At 38.8% G+C, this 12,456-nt stretch overlaps 1 protein-coding gene across 1 annotated transcript in view; it reads left to right on the forward strand.

Moving 5' to 3' along the window:
- The window catches only part of clstn2a (calsyntenin 2a), a 245,459-nt gene that overhangs the window by 119,884 nt on the left and 113,119 nt on the right, over positions 1 to 12,456 (forward strand). The window lies entirely within an intron of this gene.

Below are 12,456 nucleotides of genomic sequence, written 5' to 3' on the forward strand. Positions count from 1 at the left end.
ACATTGAAAGCATCTGCTGCACACCCTGGTATCCTCACATTGGGAAAGTATGCCACACATACAGTAAACACATCCTCCCACACATACAACGTAGAGAGACGAGGATGCTTCAGCGCTGTGTTCAGGCAACTGTGGCAACTTCACACCAGCAGACAAAAACAGATGATCCAACCGTTCTGTGTGCTCGCTGTTTTTCATGGAGACTGAACTCCATTTATCACCCTTAGCAGTGTTAAACAAATGCTTTCCTCTTTTTTTTTCTTTCCAAATCCACTTTTCTCTTGCTACTGTAGAAGATAGAGTTCTTGACTCTCACAGAAGTTTGGAGGCTTGCACACAACTATGTGAGAACTTGGTTTTTATGGTTGACTGTAAGAGGTTTGTTTGTCCAGTTTGTTACTCTAATTGTCACAATATATCACTGTAAAAACCTGGCTTCAATGTTTCATTTCTTCGTGACATTTTTAGATTTTAGATCATGGCTTTTAGGTACGCACTAGGTGTTAAATGATATAAGAACAAACAAGCTGGTAGCAGTGGGAGACTTAAAGATGGCTGTGATGGAAAATTATACTTTGACTACAGCATGTTGACACGACTGAGTGCTTTGTTGTTGACCACAGAAAAAGTCTGCAGGGCTTTGGCTTTTAACTCAGTGATAAATCTTGTGATCTTTGGAGCTTTTGCACTGTTTTGTTGCAGTGAGTCTGTAAATGCTTCCTTTTACCTGCTGCATTTTTTGTCTCACACTCTCAGGAATCTTTTCGAGGTGACTTGCCAAATGACCTCTCAAATTATTACTCCTATTCAATGTATAGATCAACACAGTTTGGAAGCACTGTTGCACAGTTACAGTGAAAAAGTAATTTGATTACTCTTTTGAAAAATAACTTAGCTAGTTACATTACACAGCTGCCTCATAGAGTGTCACAATTTGGTAAGATTGCAGGGTTATGATGACAGTGAATTATCATGAGTCTACATGTTTGGTTATAAAGGAACATGCAGCAATTATCGGTAGTTGTGAAATATTTGCTTCACAATTAAAAACAAAAATTATTTTTTTATACATTTTGAATTTTAAAATACAACTTAACATAGCTTGTACAGTACTTTTTTGTTGCACTACAGCACTGTTAAGTTAAATTTCAGCTTTAAGCAATTACTTAAATGCTTTGTTTCAATAGAGTTCTTTTTCAAAGGCAACTTCTCAAGCATTTATGGCTGTGCAGTGTGCCACTCTCTTTCCAAATGATTTGTAGATGTTTTAGTCAAAGATCTTAAGCAAAGTACCATCACAGAGCATACAACAAACCTTAATACTGTCATCTTAAGCTGAACTCAAAACAGTGACTGTATTTCCAGCTGAAAAACGCACATCTCTCTCCTCCCTACTTTTGTTGTTTACGTTTGTGTTGCTAGCTGCTTGATATGTATTAAAAATGTATTGTATTGGTAGGTCTTGGAAAATGAAAACTAATACACAGTGACTTGAATATGCAACTTTAATCTCTCTACTGGTTTAGAAATAATGATGCGTTAGATTACTTGTTACTAGAAAAAGTTGTAATATTGGAGTATCACAGTTTGGAAGCGGCAAGAGATGGGTACCTTTCACATATGAAACGATATGGTACTGATGCCCGGTACCTGGCAATTGGTACCAGTACTCTGTGGTACCAAGTTTTGGTACTTCTTTGTGTTTATGTGGTAAACAATATAAATTTGTTTAATAATGAAATTTAATTTTTTCTTGATTTGACACATTTATTCTTCAGTATATAACCTTTTAATGCTGTGTTCTTTTCTAGCATGGAAAATCACCTACTCTTCCACTCCCTCACAGTCACAAGGATACATTTAGGTACCTAAACATGGTACCTTTTGGTTTTACGTGAATCTGAAAACTAAAACGGACAGAGAGCAGAGGAAAACTAAATAGGAGAGTTATGGAGCACAAGCTAAAGGCTAAAGCAGAGGCCAAAGGCTACAACAAGGGTTAAACTATTTGTGATAATGTTTAGTCCAACCCACAGTCAGCAGTTATTCTGCAGTGGTCTGTTCAAACTTGAAAGTCTATCAATAAAATGAAGAGTGAGGTTACGTTAGCTCTGCTTAGTAGATGACTGGCAGGACATAACCAGAATCCATTAATGTTACAGACACGTCCTAGAGCACCAGTTGCTCTAAATATAACCGCCTTCTACACTATAGTATGCACTCACAAAGTTTGCTTGTTGTCACATTTCAACCATAGTAGTACGGAACTGTTAATAAATACCTCACTTCTTTGCGTTGTGTCCTGTAAACGTTGTTTTCACCAAAGAAAAGTAGTGTTACAAAGAAGATCCAATCTTCCTTTATTTGCTTCAAAACAAACACACGCCTTGTTAAGAGTCATGTCTTCACGACAGTGCGCATGAGACTCCAGGCCAAAGATGTCGCTAAACATGGTACCTTTTGGTTTTACGTGAATCTGTACCCAGTACTTTTGACAGAATTCAGTTGGTACCAATAAAAGTACCTAATTTGGTACCCATCCCTAGAAGCGGCTGCATTATCTGTCACTTTTTTTGTCTCCCTCAAATCTTTGACATCAGAAAACTAAAATGCTTCCACAATGTAAAGATAGATCATCTCTCTGTTGTCCCTTGCTACACACAGTGTTAAAATGTAAAACAAAACAAAAAGGACACAGTGTTTTTCATGCTCACTTTAGGCTTGTATTGGCAGACTCAACCTCTGCCTCTTTGATCATTTACTTGAAAACAACTTTTAAAACGAAACTAAACCTTTTTACCTGGAATATCTTTCATTCAGTCCTTCTAAGAATATGAGACAATGCGGAAGTGCTAAATGCTGTTTCTCGCGTGTCTGCTTGAGGGTGCTGTGGAAGTACTGGAAGTCACATACACACCAAGCCAAAGCAGAAATTAACCTAATTATAGCCTGGTATAAAAAAAAATCTCCTGTCTGAGTTGCTGATTTTACCATTGCCACACACTGTACAGGGGGTAAAGTTTTTCTTAAATCGGCGGTTCAGAGGATATTAAGATTGCAAGCTTGCCCAATCAGAGGCACAGCTCAGGTCACGTGACTGACAGGCGCCCTATAGCTGTACGCAAAGCACTTGCCACTTCCAATATGGCTGCAAAAGCCAATGTGCTTCATTTTCCATTTCAGAAAGAGACGAGTGACTTCAGGGAGACTACATCCATATTTTATACAGTCTATGTTTTCATTGAATATCGTTACAGGTGGAGATAGACCGATATATATATATATATATATATATATATATATATATATATATATATATATATATATATATATATATATATATATATTTTTTTTTTTTTTTTTTTAGGGCCTATACCGATACTGATTATCAGTATTCAAGGAATCCAATAACTGATATTTGGGGCCGATATTCATTTGCAGTAAAAATGAAAATATTGGAGTCAAAATTTGGGATTAACATTTAGCTTTTTTGTGATCATGCAATCATGCAATTGTGAGATGAACACTTAACTTTGTTTAAACTCCTTTAACCAGATGTTTATTGAACAGCACCCAGGCTAAGCAGCTGTCTTATAAAGTTAGATAAAAAAAATAAAAAAAATATATAGCTCCTTAAATTTTTCTAAAGTAAGTAAAGTTTTCCAAAAAGCGGCTCTGAGTGTCACCAATTAGTTGGTACCGTGGGGTGTGGGACGATGCTAGAGATAGAGTAATAACTGCAGACAGAGAGGCGTGGTTGTATTGGAGCAAAAATAACACAGTCTTGAATTTAATTTCTTAACAGCCGCCTGATTAAAAAAGGGATGGTACTGATATGCCACAAAATGCTAAATATCAGTGCAGATAATCGGCCTGGCCAATGATGGATCTATCCCTAGTTACAGGCTCTAAGGCACTTCTGTATAAAGGATATTATGTCACTGACAGAACTGTCTCATCCCTCTTCTTGAGCTTCATCGACTTTTCACATTCACCCTTAAACTTCTCCCCTTTAAACTTTATTTTGGTGGAGTTTAACAAACTAATCCTTCACATCAAATAGTTTCAAAGCAAAGTTGTACTTCACTCAGCACCTCACACAAGGCAGCACAGTTTCTATTCTGTCTTGTTTAATCAAGAAGCATTCAGCTACATCACACCACATTTCTAGGGGATTCACCAGAGACCTTGATAATTCTTCTTTTGCTTCAGTCTTATTGGCTTGAGAGATTGCATCTCTATATTTGTTTTCTACAAGGATTTATATGCAACATAGGTTCAGTTGAGTGATGGATAAAGTCAGTGGTTATATGTGTTTGGGTTACGCTGTTTGCTATGTGGAATGGAGACGGAGCAGTTTACAATTCTATGATGAAGCACTTTGAGTTTGTTGTGGTCTTAGCCTTCATTTATCTAGTTTTACTGGGTGGAAACACTCTGAATAGTGTCATTAACAGCACAGCTAGGGAATCTTCACATGCAGAGGTCTCTTTTTACAGGGTGAAGATATTTTCCCATGCGTGTGTAACTCCTGAATGCCTCATTTTAGCGGGCTGCATGTGTAAAAATTGAAAAGTTGAATTTTAAACCAAAGATTTATCAGGGCTTCTTACTGCCACCTGCTACCTCGAATACCTCAGCAAGAAGCAGAGATGAGCTGATGAGCAGTTTTGTGGAAGACGTGGAGTTCTTGTGTAAAAGGGGCTCTAGGTTTGAAGATGCTCTGCATTCAGTGGGGTTTTGTGTCTCAGATCACTGCAGCTTTGGGAGATTAGGTTTCACCTTGAGCTGTCACACTGATGAGTACTCACTAAAAGTGACTACAAGAAACATTTGCTCTTTTCATTTCAGTTGCTGTGTTAAGGATAAACCCCACAGTATGTGTAATAGTTTCCCTGAAATGAGTGTTGTCTGGCCTGTAGTAATCAAAGTGTGATAGATTTATAATCCTCATCTCCAGCTGACTGTTTTCAGGAGCTGATTATGTTGTCTAACAAGAACTAAAATCAGACAGTCCTCATGCAGGTGCAGCAGTGCTGACAGCCACAGGAAGCAAAGTGACAGAGAGCTGGTATAATTGGACAAAGCATTCTGCGACTCAAAGGCAAACGAAGAGGCTTTTTGGCAGCTAACGCTTAACAGCTCATTATGAAGAAATGGCTCCTATTAATCCCAGTGCTGACAACCGTGCAAAACTGATACTCAGCTATTTTTCTTCATCTCCTTTCCTTTTTTTGTGTGTTTGTGTGTGAGTGAGTGTGTGTGTTTCTGTGGTAATGGCAGAGCAATGTGTTCTTTACTGTTCGTGTGAGCTGTTCAGTAAATAATGACTCTATACAGTACTCCGTAGCTGACCTTGAGGAGAGTAAAACAGCCTGGATCAATGTTTGTGCTCTTTTCTTCTGCTTTTTACAGCACTGTAATGTTCAGTATGTACTGTACATTACAGTGCTGTTAAAAGTCTGGGTTTAATAAAACAATGATGTGCCAATAAAGCATTGTATTGATTTCTGTAATACAATTATCATTATGTGAGGGCTAAATATGCACATTTGAATTAAATAAACAAGGCACTGAAAATAGCTTTACTCTGCAATAACATGTGCTGTGTTACAACGTAATGACTCCACCCAGTGGTGCTAATGCCATGAATAAGGGGAAAACAAACAGCAGCTTATCAACCGTAGAGGAGCTTGACAGCTGCTCAACACCAGAGGAGAGCAGAGGGATGTCAGAGTTAAAACAAAACTAAGAGATATGCTAGCAAAAAGACAAAAGGCTGTTCCAGACTCTCAATACTAATGTTGGAGGAACACCACATTCATGACGCAATGTCTCCACTCCTTAGCATGTTGAAAATATGCTATCTCTTCAGTTAATAAGGACCGCCAGACAACCGGAGCTTCTACGACAGTAAAACCTCAAAACCTGTTGACTCCTGGCCTGGCTCCTCTCATTATGTCTGTCTTTATTATAGTCAAGCTATGCTTTGTATGATCTGGTATCAATATGGTTTATTTAATTCCGAAAGTCACTGGGCTGTTTTCCGTTGTTTCAGTGCACGGCTTCCTGTCCCGCTCAATCTGCGTGTGTGTCATTGCTCATGAATCTGCCAAAAATAGAAGTCTCAAGTATCAGATCCAAAGGCCGGCTGGAGCAGAGCTGGTGTGAGCTGACACATAGACTTGAATAGAGACCTATGAGATCCAGTGCTGTGAGCGGAGATGGACCAGGGATGAATCCTGTGTATTTAGGCTTTAAGATTAGATGGAAGTAGGGCTGCAACTAACAATTATTTTAGTGATTGATTGCACTGAAGGAAGCTGAAGGATGAGAATGCGTAATAGTAAAATTAGCAAAACCAAACATGCATTACTTTAGTTGGTGACTATCGCTTGCTTAATGATATTTACAAAGAAACAACATATTTGAACATAGTTTAAACTGACCAGATACTACATTTAAAAAGTAGAATAAATGACATGAATGTATTGTCACTTAAAGAATCAACAGTATGGGCAAAATAACAGAAGAAACATCGTTATTTCATCAGATTAAGAACTTAATGGGCCAAAAAGGTAAAAAAAAAAATGAAAATGTGTCCTCAATCTTTTCACCTGCAGGTCAAACAGTACAACCCCTCTGCCCTACCACTATCTGTAGCAGCTAACGCTAATGCCAACGTTAGTTTAATGGACTCCTCATGGTTTTCCAAATAAGGTTGACGATTTGATAAAAAGACCAAATGAGTCCTAAAAGACAAACCATGCATTTCACAACATATAAAAGGGGTGTATGTGGTATTTCATAGCTCCTCTCCGGCTCGTCATCAATGAGTCCAACATATTTGCGTTTTAAGAGCTGGATCATTGCAGTCGTACTGCTGTGCCATCCAAGGTCATTTTTGCAAATGTTGCATTCAACACACTGTGTGTTGTTATTCAGTGTGAAATACTCCCAAACTCTGGAATATTTTGGGACAAACAGCTTCTCCAGCTCTGCCATTTTTTGTGTGTTTACTTGTTTTCCTCACCTGCCGGCTCAGCTTCTCCTCTGCCACGCTGATCTGTTTACATGTGACGCACACAGCCCCACAGCCCAGGTAATCTACACTCCTGTCAAGTAGGTGGCAGCAATGCACGTTCAGCTCGTGGTCAACCACTAGAAGATCTGATGAAAAGGAAGAAGTCAAATAAACTGAAGAAAAATTAATACGGTAATGACGTAGCAAAGTGCGTCAATGCTTTTACTCATTGATTTTTATTGATTTTTATTGATTTTATCAATTTGTCAATGCAGCTCTAGATAGAAGTTAAGAACGCAGTCAAGGCTGCATGAAGAGTTCGCAGTAGGGGGATTCCACATGCTACCAAGTCTTCCGAGATAGTCACTGCTTATTTGTGAGAAAACTAGGGGGAAATTCTGCCCTGAGCGCAATGTGGTGCTCATTTAGCAAATAGACTTAAGCTATCATGTCGAAACTTGTATGACAGTTTCATACAAGTTAACATGAAACAAGTAATTTTTTTTCAACTTTAAGCACAAATGTGAAAGGGTCATTCATATGCTGGTTGAGTTTGTTGAAGCACAAAAACATGAACTATCCCTGATTTTCCTGAACAAAAAATCTATATAGAAAGAATCAAATGCATTTTCCTGCTTTCTGGCTTTTAAACATAATTCTTTATTCTTTAGTCAGTCAGACATTATGATGTGTCATTAGAGGATTCTTTTTCAAAATACTGATTATCATAGTGTTGACATATTATCTTTATTGTTGGCCAAGTGCTGCATATTGTGGGGTTAATAACCCAGCAATTTCTCACCCTCCTCAGTACAGTACATCTTATATAAACATGCACTTTACTTTACACTGTACTCTGCTGCTTACTGACATTATATAAACATTTGTAAAGCTTTAAGTTAGCATGTAAATAGCTAGTATAGTAGTAAATAGCATGATGAAACATAGAGACCATTTACGTTTAAACTTTTGTTTTCTGTCAAAGAAGTGAAGATCCTCTGAGACATTTTCCACTTCAATAGATTACAACTTAGCAGGACTAGAAGAAATTCACATGACACAGCTTTCCCAGGTAACCAAATCTGTGAGACAATAAAGGTTTATTGACGCCACTCTGAGCATAAACAAAAGTGAATTAATTTGACTGTTTTTCTTCTTCGTTTTGTTCACTTCAGAAGGTCAAGCAGGGTGAAATATTGCCTGAGAGAGAAAAGCAGGGTGGCGCTGGCAGCTGACTGGTAATATATCTCTCCTTGTTTTTCATTGCACGCGGTCTAATGAATGAAACCCGTACAATCGCTACCAAGGAGACTCTGAAAAAAATGGCAATCAAAAGAGCAGCTCTGTCCCAATTTATCTCCCTTTGCAATCGTCTGCTGCCACTGCTCTCCCAAACCTGCACACACACTATCTACTGTTTTCTTCTTAGAGTGTAACTTCTCTCTTGAACCTCTATTTCAATCTGCTTCTTAGTTTTGGTCTTATCCACAGACTGCCAAATTCCTTTCTATTTCAATTCAACTGTCTTGTCTGCTTGTCTTAATCTCGACATTTTGCTTCAAGCCAGTTCGTGTAGTTTGGTTGCACACAATAGAGGCTCTCATCAATCGTGGTTTTGTATTACTGCAGAAGGAAGTGGACCGTCCTCCTGGCTCCACATTAATTACAATGAAACCAGGACTTTTAAGTCCTGTCTGCTTCGCTTCTTCCATCCAGCCTCCTTTGACTACTGCCTCTGCACTGTTGTGTTCTTACACAGAAAACTTGTTTCAGTCCATTGTGCTGATATTCAGCTGGTTGTCATTCATTAAATGAAAATTTTGTTCAATATTTATTTCTCTTTTCAGTTTTTCATTGAGTTTTCTTTTAAATGTAAAAGAAGTGAGCGCATTGAAGATGCTATGAGGAGGATCTGTTTTAATTGGACTGCCTCGCCACCTTCTGGAGTCTCTGCACACTGTTATAAAAATGTTATTTTTAACCAGGCATGTGTTTGTTTGGAACTCTTTTTTCTTTCTTTTTTTATTAAGGCAATTTTTTACCGCATACAATGCGACGAGGCAAGGTATTTATCGGTACAGTTATGTTGCGCGGTTGTTTGAAACATAAGAACAAGTAAATGTGAATTTGTACTGTACGTCAGTAGCTGGCCAAATGTAGCGCTAGCAGCCCAGTGCTACAACATATCTGTAGGCTAACGTGACAACAAGCAAAGTGTCGAAATGTCAAAGTGCAGACCACTGCAGAATAACTGCTGCATGTGGGTTGGAATGAACATTACCACAAACAGCTTAGCCTGTGTTTTAGACTTTTGCTCAGGATGTATCACTCTCCTGTTTAGCTTTCTTCTGCTTTTCTGTCCTTTTTCTGTCTTTTAGGCTCCAGTGTCCATGATTACCACAAAATTTATTGTAGAAATCATTTCCAGACGAGAAAAATACAGATCTCTTTTTTTGTCTTCTAAACTTCATCGGCTGGCGTGTTGTCATAGAGACTTGGACGTGCTGTATATCAATCTGGTCTTGCTTGACCAGATTGGGAAGCTACAAAGTAGCATTTCAAAAGAACCTTTATAGGTGCTGAAAATGTCATTATAAAGTGTGGATTACGATCAAGCGTGTATCTAGAGGGGAGATTTTTTTAAGATTACTTTCAAACTCCTCACTGCCCCTTCAATGTGACAATATAACATAGTTCCTGAGTTTATCCAGCGATGTATACTCCTTATTTTTATCCATTGACAGATATTTTTTTTCAGTAAATCATGATGCTACAGTTTTCACACCTTTTATGACTGAGTGCACAGTTCATGACATGAAAAGCAGGCTGATTATAATCAGTCCGACAGTAAACTTTTTCAAATGGCGCTGATGTCCCTTGTTGACCAGCATTCAAGCAACATCAGTGCCAACCCACCTTCCTGTAAGCCTTTCCACCAATGCTGGAGGACTCTGGGTGAAATTCACAACATTCATGTTGGTGTTGTTGGCAGCAGTGAAAGCCTACAGCTGGGGGTCTTCACTGCGTGCAACATCTTTAGCCACTGATTCACATGGAAACTAACCTTGCAGAGCAGATGGACCTGCGTGATTCAGTTTCTGAAATCCTGCAGATCCATCTTGCCAGGCTCCATTGACCAACAAATTCACTAGGCGAATTTCTAACCAGCCCAATCAGGGAAGAGTGGCGGAAGCTGCAGGAGCTGCGGGAGACATAACGTTAGCAGACTTTTGCGCTTGTTAGCTTTCCTTTGATTCTCAAGTTAGCTTTACAAAAACAGCAGCAGTTGTCTAACACCATTATCACAGCTGTTTCTTGTGTTCCTGTAGTCATTCGTCTATTGTCTCTCAGCAGTGGCACAGATAAGCTACGTCATACCGTGGCTTGATGTGGATTGGTCTGTGGTGAGTGTGTCAATCAGAACAGTCGTCCAATCACCAGCTGCTGATTTTTTTGAAGGTCCCGCCTCTGAAAACAAATCTGAAGAGCTGCTACCCAGATGGACTATTGAAATATTTCCGTGGTGGATATGAAACTGTCCATCTGGCGTGTCAAGTAACATTAAAACATTCTTGCTGAATGTATTATTGCAGTGAAACTAAAAAAAATGTTTATTTTGAGAATTTGAAAGAAAATAATGATTCAAAGAAAGAAATATCTACGGTCAAACAGAAATCAAAAACTTTGCAATTTGCAAACAATGCAAAAACTGAAAAGACTTATTGTTAACATCCCCGCTCTGTACTATCTCACTTATTGATTATTGCAAAACGCATTATTAACAAGCCCTGTTCACTCAAGGGTTACCTTTTGTGATAACAACAAGCAAGTTTTTTAACTTGGACCTCTTAATAAAACGTACTGCTGATGGATGCTGTCAAAAGGTCTGACACAGAGAAGAAAAACAGGAGGTTACCTCCCCATGGTGCTTGCTTTGATTCAAAAGGCTGTTTAAAATTACTTACAGGAGGCAAATTTACATACAGCACAAAAAAAATCTATCAAAATCATTATATAGAAATTCTATGCCTAAAGGGCAACACATTGTTGTACATCTTTTCTCACCTTTTCTTCTTGCTCCTCTCTTTCCTCTCCCGTGGTTCCAGGTTTCATTCTGATGTAAACTACTCACACTGGGCCTAACTTTAACATTATATGCTGAGACAGGCAACCTGGAGACAAATTGTTATTACTCCATGACATGATGGCATCCTCTATCCTCCAACACCTCCCTGGAAGCAGAAGTGTGTGTGTGTGTGTGTGTGTGTGTGTGTGTGTGTGTGTGTGTGTGTGTGTGTGTGTGTGTGTGTGTGTGTGTGTGTGTGTGTGTGTGTGTGTGTGTGAGTTGTGGAGTATATGTGCTGATCGAGCGTTCTCAATCAAATTAACATGAGGAATGGTTGTGGTGCGCTCTTGGGTGCTGCGGGACGGGAAGGCAGTTTCATTTGCTTATTCTTTATCTCAAGGCCACAGTCAACAGGCATGGATTCTTCCCATTCATCATGGTACCAGAATAATGTGCTGTGTGTACATTGTTTCCTCTGCAGAACTCACACAGGCTAAAGGAACTAGGGTAGTCAGAGAAATGGAGAGAAGGAGGGCGATGGAAAGCTGAGAAAAAGAGCAGGAGACAGAGCAAGAATGAAAACAGGAAAGGGGTCATCATGAGCAGCTGCCAGAAATAAATGTGTTTGCTTACTGCTGGTCAGTAAAGGTTGTGTGTGTGTGCCAGTATTTGAAATAACTACATTTCTCTTCAACCTCTACATTTAGAAAAAGGTTCAAGTTTTTTGAACTTGTGTTAATGTGGCTCTGAAAGGTTTTTCCAACACTTCATTGGTAAACCTACACACTAATACCTCCCATCAGTCCAGTGCCACCCCTACTGTACACCTAGATAAGTTCAGTTTACTTGAAAAATGCTTGTAAACTGGTTACCTTAAAAGAACTGAATAATGAAATAATTCGCTATCTTATTACATCCATATGTCTGAAAATGCACTGCATGACTATGATTTGATAATTCTTCCTCACAGACACATTTAATTTGCTGAGCTGTGCTCCACTCTGACAGGGACTGAGCGTCGCCATATCGTAAACACATAGCGGAAAAGGCAAACCGGAAGTTGGTCTTCTTCGTCTATTTTTTCGCTTTTTCAGCTGTACGACGCCATGCATGAACTCGGGCGCCCCTTAGAGCCAATAATACCAGATCGCAATGAAACACAAATGAAATTTCGACATAACCAGATTTTGGAGATGTTATGCTGTTGACATGTATTATGCACATTTGAAATGAAACGGTAATTCATGTAAGAAACAAAACAGAAAACAAAAATTTAAACCAGAAATACAACAAAAAATGGTTCAGAAAAATATTTTTGTGCATCTTTGTTGGATGATTGCTGTATCTTAGCCCCTGGCTGCAACTA

This window comes from Halichoeres trimaculatus, unplaced genomic scaffold (assembly GCF_033239565.1).
Source record: "Halichoeres trimaculatus isolate MK-OKI-2021-1 unplaced genomic scaffold, fHalTri1.1 fHalTri1_scaffold_15, whole genome shotgun sequence".
Taxonomy (NCBI): domain Eukaryota; kingdom Metazoa; phylum Chordata; class Actinopteri; order Labriformes; family Labridae; genus Halichoeres; species Halichoeres trimaculatus.